Below are 10,563 nucleotides of genomic sequence, written 5' to 3'. Positions count from 1 at the left end.
GCTTATTCAATACCGCCAGCAGATGGAGACACTGGGGGATAATTTTCTAAGGATTTATACTGATTTTTCACTGTCTGAATTTGTCGCACAGAAAGTTGCAGGCCAAATATGTGTGACATTTCTGCGACTTTAGCTTCTAGAGCATTTTTACAACATTATACATAGGTGCTGAATACATAAAAAGCGACTGTTCAGCGACAGACAAGTCGCATCGGCTGAAAGTAGGCCAGAATGTCAGTCCATGTTGGAGCAGGTTTAGATACAGTCTAAAGTATAGATCTCAAAGTCTGTGCACAGAATTTAGGCAAGGGCCTCGCACCTTCTGATGCATCAGGTAGGTGCACAATAGCATAGCCTAACCCTCTGTACTTTGGTCTATATTGATGCGGGACATAGACAGCCAGCTGATGACCAATCCATTAGTGCAATGGATGGCTGGAAGCATTTGTCTTTGCCTTTTGCAATACCACAGAAGCAATGCATGGTCAATGTACAGCAATGACACACCTGTGTGAACAGCCAGGAGACCCCCCCCCCCATGTTATGTTACATAGTTACATAGTTAGTACGGTCGAAAAAAGACATATGTCCATCAAGTTCAACCAGGGAATTAAGGGGTAGGGGTGTGGCGCGATATTGGGGAAGGGGATGAGATTTTATATTTCTTCATAAGCATTAATCTTATTTTGTCAATTAGGAACATTCAGCACCCACCCGCTATCAAGGCAGCTGCCTATCATGTCATGCCCTACCTGCACAGGTGTGCTGGCTACTCAAATGATCCAATTAAGGAGGCCATTTAGTCAGCAGCAGCAGAAGTCCTGTGCCTGGACGCTCCAACAGCGGCCAGACACAAGCAGAAGCAGCAGAAGCAGCAGCAGCAGCACCACCTTTTGTTTTTTGGCTGCAGCAGCAGCAAGGCCCACAGGGCTGGCTAGCTGGCTAGCCAGCAAGCAGGTAGCAATGAAAGTAGGAATCTTTCTTTTTAACCCTGTAAGGGGGTGGTGCACTGTACCCGAAGATACTGCCATATCGGGTCAATGCATAGGCGACGGAAGCAAGCTTCGAAATCGGCCCCCGTTCTCAAAAATCCATTTAATATATGGTCCCCAGATAGGGGACGTATCAGATATTAAACTGATAAGAACAGATACTACACTTGATCTTAGCCAAAAGGCCGAGAAGCGATAACCGTGAAAGGGGCGGGCCCAACAAGGTCCCCTTCATGGGCACTATCACTGCTTGCTGTCAGGGAGGCTGCCAGACAATTTTCCATGCACACTCTGGGCTGGGGGCAGTCAACCACCAGTACACACAGCAGAACCTAAACCCATACCATTATTGCTAAGCAGCAAGACAGGGGCCCATTGCACTCCCACGGGGCCTTTTTAAATGCAATCCATAACCCGGATTTGCCAGGAACCCTTCTTACTCCTCCTACTTGCATGTGACACTGGCTTAGGATCTGCATAGGAAACACACACACAAGCACACACCTACCTTTGTTGCCTGCAGATGCCTCCTTGGCTGTCCCCCAAACGGTATCAAACCAACACCCACGGGAAGCTGTAAGCATAGAGGACATGCCTGCACCCATTGGACTTACCTGTGTGGGTTAAACCCGGGTTATTTGACAACCTATGGCGGTGATGGTTCTGCTCAGGCAGAGCAGTGCTGATGCTCCCTCATAAAGCTGTCGCTGCTGTGAAGGTTCTAGGTGACATCACAAATCCCTATGGTTACCCTACACAACAAAGCTGGGTTGTTGTTGTTTACACTCTGCAAGGCCTGTGGAAGTGAGTGACATCATAGCACTGTAGTTCTGAGGGTTCTAGATGGATGCAACAATCTCCTGTTGCTTCTATGAAGGCCATAATAGACGACATCTCCAAACAGACTCCACTAGTCACATACACAGCAAAGGAGAGATGTTGTTTACACCTAGTGATGTCAGTGGTATTGAGTGACATCACAGCACAGTGCTAAGGCTCCTGGGCCTGGACACAGCAGCGGCTGCAATATCTCAACGGAGAATACGTTTATATATATGTGTGTGTGTGCGCGTATATATAATATATATAAATATATATATATATATATATTATATATTTCTCCGCCGAAATCACTTTTAAACCCATTTCCACCTTTTTTTTCCCTTCTCTTCCTCTTACTTTTTTTTCACGTTTTTTTTACGTTTTTCTCCTTTTCGCCTCTTTCTGGGCGTAATTATTCTTCTTTTTCTTCTTTTTTTTCGTCTAATGCATACCCCCATCAGTGCAGCAATGCTTATTCAATACCGCCAGCAGATGGAGACACTGGGGGATAATTTTCTAAGGATTTATACTGATTTTTCCTGTCTGAATTTGTCGCACAGAAAGTTGCAGGCCAAATATGTGTGACATTTCTGCGACTTTAGCTTCTAGAGCATTTTTACAACATTATACATAGGTGCTGAATACATAAAAAGCGACTGTTCAGCGACAGACAAGTCGCATCGGCTGAAAGTAGGCCAGAATGTCAGTCCATGTTGGAGCAGGTTTAGATACAGTCTAAAGTATAGATCTCAAAGTCTGTGCACAGAATTTAGCAAGGGCCTCGCACCTTCTGATGCATCAGGTAGGTGCACAATAGCATAGCCTAACCCTCTGTACTTTGGTCTATATTGATGCGGGACATAGACAGCCAGCTGATGACCAATCCATTAGTGCAATGGATGGCTGGAAGCATTTGTCTTTGCCTTTGCAATACCACAGAAGCAATGCATGGTCAATGTACAGCAATGACACACCTGTGTGAACAGCCAGGAGACCCCCCCCCCATGTTATGTTACATAGTTACATAGTTAGTACGGTCGAAAAAAGACATATGTCCATCAAGTTCAACCAGGGAATTAAGGGGTAGGGGTGTGGCGCGATATTGGGGAAGGGATGAGATTTTATATTTCTTCATAAGCATTAATCTTATTTTGTCAATTAGGAACATTCAGCACCCACCCGCTATCAAGGCAGCTGCCTATCATGTCATGCCCTACCTGCACAGGTGTGCTGGCTACTCAAATGATCCAATTAAGGAGGCCATTTAGTCAGCAGCAGCAGAAGTCCTGTGCCTGGACGCTCCAACAGCGGCCAGACACAAGCAGAAGCAGCAGAAGCAGCAGCAGCAGCACCACCTTTGTTTTTTTGGCTGCAGCAGCAGCAAGGCCACAGGGCTGGCTAGCTGGCTAGCCAGCAAGCAGGTAGCAATGAAAGTAGGAATCTTTCTTTTTAACCCTGTAAGGGGGTGGTGCACTGTACCCGAAGGATACTGCCATATCGGGTCAATGCATAGGGCGACGAAGCAAGCTTCGAAATCGGCCCCCGTTCTCAAAAATCCATTTAATATATGGTCCCCAGATAGGGGACGTATCAGATATTAAACTGATAAGAACAGATACTACACTTGATCTTAGCCAAAAGGCCGAGAAGCGATAACCGTGAAAGGGGCGGGCCCAACAAGGTCCCCTTCATGGGGCACTATCACTGCTTGCTGTCAGGGAGGCTGCCAGACAATTTTCCATGCACACTCTGGGCTGGGGGGCAGTCAACCACCAGTACACACAGCAGAACCTAAACCCATACCATTATTGCTAAGCAGCAAGACAGGGGCCCATTGCACTCCCACGGGGCCTTTTTAAATGCAATCCATAACCCGGATTTGCCAGGAACCCTTCTTACTCCTCCTACTTGCATGTGACACTGGGCTTAGGATCTGCATAGGAAACACACACACAAGCACACACCTACCTTTGTTTGCCTGCAGATGCCTCCTTGGCTGTCCCCAAACGGTATCAAACCAACACCCACGGGAAGCTGTAAGCATAGAGGACATGCCTGCACCCCATTGGACTTACCTGTGTGGGTTAAACCCGGGTTATTTGACAACCTATGGCGGTGATGGTTCTGCTCAGGCAGAGCAGTGCTGATGCTCCTCATAAAGCTGTCGCTGCTGTGAAGGTTCTAGGTGACATCACAAATCCCTATGGTTACATACACAACAAAGCTGGGTTGTTGTTGTTTACACTCTGCAAGGCCTGTGGAAGTGAGTGACATCATAGCACTGTAGTTCTGAGGGTTCTAGATGGATGCAACAATCTCCTGTTGCTTCTATGAAGGCCATAATAGACGACATCACCAAACAGCTCCATAGTCACATACACAGCAAAGGAGAGATGTTGTTTACACCTAGTGATGTCAGTGGTATTGAGTGACATCACAGCACAGTGCTAAGGCTCCTGGGCCTGGACACAGCAGCGCTGCAATATCTCAACGGAGAATACGTTTATATATATGTGTGTGTGTGCGCGTATATATATATATATATATATATATTATATATATATATATATTTCTCCGCCGAAATCACTTTTAAACCCATTTCCACCTTTTTTTTCCCTTCTCTTCCTCTTACTTTTTTTTCACGTTTTTTTACGTTTTTCTCCTTTTCGCCTCTTTTCTGGGCGTATTATTCTTCTTTTTCTTCTTTTTTTTCGTCTAATGCATACCCCATCAGTGCAGCAATGCTTATTCAATACCGCCAGCAGATGGAGACACTGGGGGATAATTTTCTAAGGATTTATACAGATTTTTCCTGTCTGAATTTGTCGCACAGAAAGTTGCAGGCCAAATATGTGTGACATTTCTGCGACTTTAGCTTCTAGAGCATTTTTACAACATTATACATAGGTGCTGAATACATAAAAAAGCGACTGTTCAGCGACAGACAAGTCGCATCGGCTGAAAGTAGGCCAGAATGTCAGTCCATGTTGGAGCAGGTTTAGATACAGTCTAAAGTATAGATCTCAAAGTCTGTGCACAGAATTTAGCAAGGGCCTCGCACCTTCTGATGCATCAGGTAGGTGCACAATAGCATAGCCTAACCCTCTGTACTTTGGTCTATATTGATGCGGGACATAGACACCAGCTGATGACCAATCCATTAGTGCAATGGATGGCTGGAAGCATTTGTCTTTGCCTTTGCAATACCACAGAAGCAATGCATGGTCAATGTACAGCAATGACACACCTGTGTGAACAGCCAGGAGACCCCCCCCCCATGTTATGTTACATAGTTACATAGTTAGTACGGTCGAAAAAAGACATATGTCCATCAAGTTCAACCAGGGAATTAAGGGGTAGGGGTGTGGCGCGATATTGGGGAAGGGATGAGATTTTATATTTCTTCATAAGCATTAATCTTATTTTGTCAATTAGGAACATTCAGCACCCACCCGCTATCAAGGCAGCTGCCTATCATGTCATGCCCTACCTGCACAGGTGTGCTGGCTACTCAAATGATCCAATTAAGGAGGCCATTTAGTCAGCAGCAGCAGAAGTCCTGTGCCTGGACGCTCCAACAGCGGCCAGACACAAGCAGAAGCAGCAGAAGCAGCAGAAGCAGCAGCAGCAGCACCACCTTTTGTTTTTTGGCTGCAGCAGCAGCAAGGCCCACAGGGCTGGCTAGCTGGCTAGCCAGCAAGCAGGTAGCAATGAAAGTAGGAATCTTTCTTTTTAACCCTGTAAGGGGGTGGTGCACTGTACCCGAAGATACTGCCATATCGGGTCAATGCATAGGGCGACGGAAGCAAGCTTCGAAATCGGCCCCCGTTCTCAAAAATCCATTTAATATATGGTCCCCAGATAGGGGACGTATCAGATATTAAACTGATAAGAACAGATACTACACTTGATCTTAGCCAAAAGGCCGAGAAGCGATAACCGTGAAAGGGGCGGGCCCAACAAGGTCCCCTTCATGGGCACTATCACTGCTTGCTGTCAGGGAGGCTGCCAGACAATTTTCCATGCACACTCTGGGCTGGGGGGCAGTCAACCACCAGTACACACAGCAGAACCTAAACCCATACCATTATTGCTAAGCAGCAAGACAGGGGCCCATTGCACTCCCACGGGGCCTTTTTAAATGCAATCCATAACCCGGATTTGCCAGGAACCCTTCTTACTCCTCCTACTTGCATGTGACACTGGGCTTAGGATCTGCATAGGAAACACACACACAAGCACACACCTACCTTTGTTGCCTGCAGATGCCTCCTTGGCTGTCCCCAAACGGTATCAAACCAACACCCACGGGAAGCTGTAAGCATAGAGGACATGCCTGCACCCCATTGGACTTACCTGTGTGGGTTAAACCCGGGTTATTTGACAACCTATGGCGGTGATGGTTCTGCTCAGGCAGAGCAGTGCTGATGCTCCTCATAAAGCTGTCGCTGCTGTGAAGGTTCTAGGTGACATCACAAATCCCTATGGTTACATACACAACAAAGCTGGGTTGTTGTTGTTTACACTCTGCAAGGCCTGTGGAAGTGAGTGACATCATAGCACTGTAGTTCTGAGGGTTCTAGATGGATGCAACAATCTCCTGTTGCTTCTATGAAGGCCATAATAGACGACATCACCAAACAGCTCCATAGTCACATACACAGCAAAGGAGAGATGTTGTTTACACCTAGTGATGTCAGTGGTATTGAGTGACATCACAGCACAGTGCTAAGGCTCCTGGGCCTGGACACAGCAGCGGCTGCAATATCTCAACGGAGAATACGTTTATATATATGTGTGTGTGTGCGCGTATATATATATATATATATATATATATATATATATATATATATATTTCTCCGCCGAAATCACTTTTAAACCCATTTCCACCTTTTTTTCCCTTCTCTTCCTCTTACTTTTTTTTCACGTTTTTTTACGTTTTTCTCCTTTTCGCCTCTTTTCTGGGCGTATTATTCTTCTTTTTCTTCTTTTTTTTCGTCTAATGCATACCCCATCAGTGCAGCAATGCTTATTCAATACCGCCAGCAGATGGAGACACTGGGGGATAATTTTCTAAGGATTTATACTGATTTTTCCTGTCTGAATTTGTCGCACAGAAAGTTGCAGGCCAAATATGTGTGACATTTCTGCGACTTTAGCTTCTAGAGCATTTTTACAACATTATACATAGGTGCTGAATACATAAAAAGCGACTGTTCAGCGACAGACAAGTCGCATCGGCTGAAAGTAGGCCAGAATGTCAGTCCATGTTGGAGCAGGTTTAGATACAGTCTAAAGTATAGATCTCAAAGTCTGTGCACAGAATTTAGCAAGGGCCTCGCACCTTCTGATGCATCAGGTAGGTGCACAATAGCATAGCCTAACCCTCTGTACTTTGGTCTATATTGATGCGGGACATAGACAGCCAGCTGATGACCAATCCATTAGTGCAATGGATGGCTGGAAGCATTTGTCTTTGCCTTTGCAATACCACAGAAGCAATGCATGGTCAATGTACAGCAATGACACACCTGTGTGAACAGCCAGGAGACCCCCCCCCCCCCCATGTTATGTTACATAGTTACATAGTTAGTACGGTCGAAAAAAGACATATGTCCATCAAGTTCAACCAGGGAATTAAGGGGTAGGGGTGTGGCGCGATATTGGGGAAGGGATGAGATTTTATATTTCTTCATAAGCATTAATCTTATTTTGTCAATTAGGAACATTCAGCACCCACCCGCTATCAAGGCAGCTGCCTATCATGTCATGCCCTACCTGCACAGGTGTGCTGGCTACTCAAATGATCCAATTAAGGAGGCCATTTAGTCAGCAGCAGCAGAAGTCCTGTGCCTGGACGCTCCAACAGCGGCCAGACACAAGCAGAAGCAGCAGAAGCAGCAGCAGCAGCACCACCTTTTGTTTTTTGGCTGCAGCAGCAGCAAGGCCCACAGGGCTGGCTAGCTGGCTAGCCAGCAAGCAGGTAGCAATGAAAGTAGGAATCTTTCTTTTTAACCCTGTAAGGGGGTGGTGCACTGTACCCGAAGATACTGCCATATCGGGTCAATGCATAGGGCGACGGAAGCAAGCTTCGAAATCGGCCCCCGTTCTCAAAAATCCATTTAATATATGGTCCCCAGATAGGGGACGTATCAGATATTAAACTGATAAGAACAGATACTACACTTGATCTTAGCCAAAAGGCCGAGAAGCGATAACCGTGAAAGGGGCGGGCCCAACAAGGTCCCCTTCATGGGCACTATCACTGCTTGCTGTCAGGGAGGCTGCCAGACAATTTTCCATGCACACTCTGGGCTGGGGGGCAGTCAACCACCAGTACACACAGCAGAACCTAAACCCATACCATTATTGCTAAGCAGCAAGACAGGGGCCCATTGCACTCCCACGGGGCCTTTTTAAATGCAATCCATAACCCGGATTTGCCAGGAACCCTTCTTACTCCTCCTACTTGCATGTGACACTGGGCTTAGGATCTGCATAGGAAACACACACACAAGCACACACCTACCTTTGTTGCCTGCAGATGCCTCCTTGGCTGTCCCCAAACGGTATCAAACCAACACCCACGGGAAGCTGTAAGCATAGAGGACATGCCTGCACCCCATTGGACTTACCTGTGTGGGTTAAACCCGGGTTATTTGACAACCTATGGCGGTGATGGTTCTGCTCAGGCAGAGCAGTGCTGATGCTCCTCATAAAGCTGTCGCTGCTGTGAAGGTTCTAGGTGACATCACAAATCCCTATGGTTACATACACAACAAAGCTGGGTTGTTGTTGTTTACACTCTGCAAGGCCTGTGGAAGTGAGTGACATCATAGCACTGTAGTTCTGAGGGTTCTAGATGGATGCAACAATCTCCTGTTGCTTCTATGAAGGCCATAATAGACGACATCACCAAACAGCTCCATAGTCACATACACAGCAAAGGAGAGATGTTGTTTACACCTAGTGATGTCAGTGGTATTGAGTGACATCACAGCACAGTGCTAAGGCTCCTGGGCCTGGACACAGCAGCGGCTGCAATATCTCAACGGAGAATACGTTTATATATATGTGTGTGTGTGCGCGTATATATATATATATATATATATATATATATATATATATATATATATTTCTCCGCCGAAATCACTTTTAAACCCATTTCCACCTTTTTTTCCCTTCTCTTCCTCTTACTTTTTTTTCACGTTTTTTTACGTTTTTCTCCTTTTCGCCTCTTTTCTGGGCGTATTATTCTTCTTTTTCTTCTTTTTTTTCGTCTAATGCATACCCCATCAGTGCAGCAATGCTTATTCAATACCGCCAGCAGATGGAGACACTGGGGGATAATTTTCTAAGGATTTATACTGATTTTTCCTGTCTGAATTTGTCGCACAGAAAGTTGCAGGCCAAATATGTGTGACATTTCTGCGACTTTAGCTTCTAGAGCATTTTTACAACATTATACATAGGTGCTGAATACATAAAAAGCGACTGTTCAGCGACAGACAAGTCGCATCGGCTGAAAGTAGGCCAGAATGTCAGTCCATGTTGGAGCAGGTTTAGATACAGTCTAAAGTATAGATCTCAAAGTCTGTGCACAGAATTTAGCAAGGGCCTCGCACCTTCTGATGCATCAGGTAGGTGCACAATAGCATAGCCTAACCCTCTGTACTTTGGTCTATATTGATGCGGGACATAGACAGCCAGCTGATGACCAATCCATTAGTGCAATGGATGGCTGGAAGCATTTGTCTTTGCCTTTGCAATACCACAGAAGCAATGCATGGTCAATGTACAGCAATGACACACCTGTGTGAACAGCCAGGAGACCCCCCCCCCATGTTATGTTACATAGTTACATAGTTAGTACGGTCGAAAAAAGACATATGTCCATCAAGTTCAACCAGGGAATTAAGGGGTAGGGGTGTGGCGCGATATTGGGGAAGGGATGAGATTTTATATTTCTTCATAAGCATTAATCTTATTTTGTCAATTAGGAACATTCAGCACCCACCCGCTATCAAGGCAGCTGCCTATCATGTCATGCCCTACCTGCACAGGTGTGCTGGCTACTCAAATGATCCAATTAAGGAGGCCATTTAGTCAGCAGCAGCAGAAGTCCTGTGCCTGGACGCTCCAACAGCGGCCAGACACAAGCAGAAGCAGCAGAAGCAGCAGCAGCAGCAGCACCACCTTTTGTTTTTTGGCTGCAGCAGCAGCAGCAAGGCCCACAGGGCTGGCTAGCTGGCTAGCCAGCAAGCAGGTAGCAATGAAAGTAGGAATCTTTCTTTTTAACCCTGTAAGGGGGTGGTGCACTGTACCCGAAGATACTGCCATATCGGGTCAATGCATAGGGCGACGGAAGCAAGCTTCGAAATCGGCCCCCGTTCTCAAAAATCCATTTAATATATGGTCCCCAGATAGGGGACGTATCAGATATTAAACTGATAAGAACAGATACTACACTTGATCTTAGCCAAAAGGCCGAGAAGCGATAACCGTGAAAGGGGCGGGCCCAACAAGGTCCCCTTCATGGGCACTATCACTGCTTGCTGTCAGGGAGGCTGCCAGACAATTTTCCATGCACACTCTGGGCTGGGGGGCAGTCAACCACCAGTACACACAGCAGAACCTAAACCCATACCATTATTGCTAAGCAGCAAGACAGGGGCCCATTGCACTCCCACGGGGCCTTTTTAAATGCAATCCATAACCCGGATTTGCCAGGAACCCTTCTTACTCCTCC

At 46.2% G+C, this 10,563-nt stretch overlaps 5 non-coding genes across 5 annotated transcripts; all 5 read right to left on the bottom strand.

The window, feature by feature from the left end:
• Positions 1–999: 999 nt before the first annotated feature.
• On the bottom strand, positions 1,000–1,189 carry LOC130311338 (U2 spliceosomal RNA). Its single transcript, XR_008859745.1, has one exon. It is a non-coding gene; the product is annotated as a U2 spliceosomal RNA (small nuclear RNA).
• Positions 1,190–3,277: 2,088 nt separating this feature from the next.
• On the bottom strand, positions 3,278–3,468 carry LOC130311337 (U2 spliceosomal RNA). The gene has a single exon (XR_008859744.1). It is a non-coding gene; the product is annotated as a U2 spliceosomal RNA (small nuclear RNA).
• A 2,092-nt stretch (positions 3,469–5,560) lies between these two features.
• Positions 5,561–5,751, bottom strand: LOC130311335 (U2 spliceosomal RNA). The gene has a single exon (XR_008859742.1). It is a non-coding gene; the product is annotated as a U2 spliceosomal RNA (small nuclear RNA).
• Positions 5,752–7,839: 2,088 nt separating this feature from the next.
• LOC130311334 (U2 spliceosomal RNA) lies at positions 7,840–8,030 on the bottom strand. Its single transcript, XR_008859741.1, has one exon. It is a non-coding gene; the product is annotated as a U2 spliceosomal RNA (small nuclear RNA).
• A 2,092-nt stretch (positions 8,031–10,122) lies between these two features.
• Positions 10,123–10,313, bottom strand: LOC130311332 (U2 spliceosomal RNA). The gene has a single exon (XR_008859739.1). It is a non-coding gene; the product is annotated as a U2 spliceosomal RNA (small nuclear RNA).
• Between the last annotated feature and the right edge of the window lie 250 nt (positions 10,314–10,563).

The sequence above is a fragment of the Hyla sarda genome, unplaced genomic scaffold (assembly GCF_029499605.1).
Source record: "Hyla sarda isolate aHylSar1 unplaced genomic scaffold, aHylSar1.hap1 scaffold_1624, whole genome shotgun sequence".
NCBI lineage: Eukaryota > Metazoa > Chordata > Amphibia > Anura > Hylidae > Hyla > Hyla sarda.
This window is presented reverse-complemented; position numbering and strand designations above follow the sequence as displayed.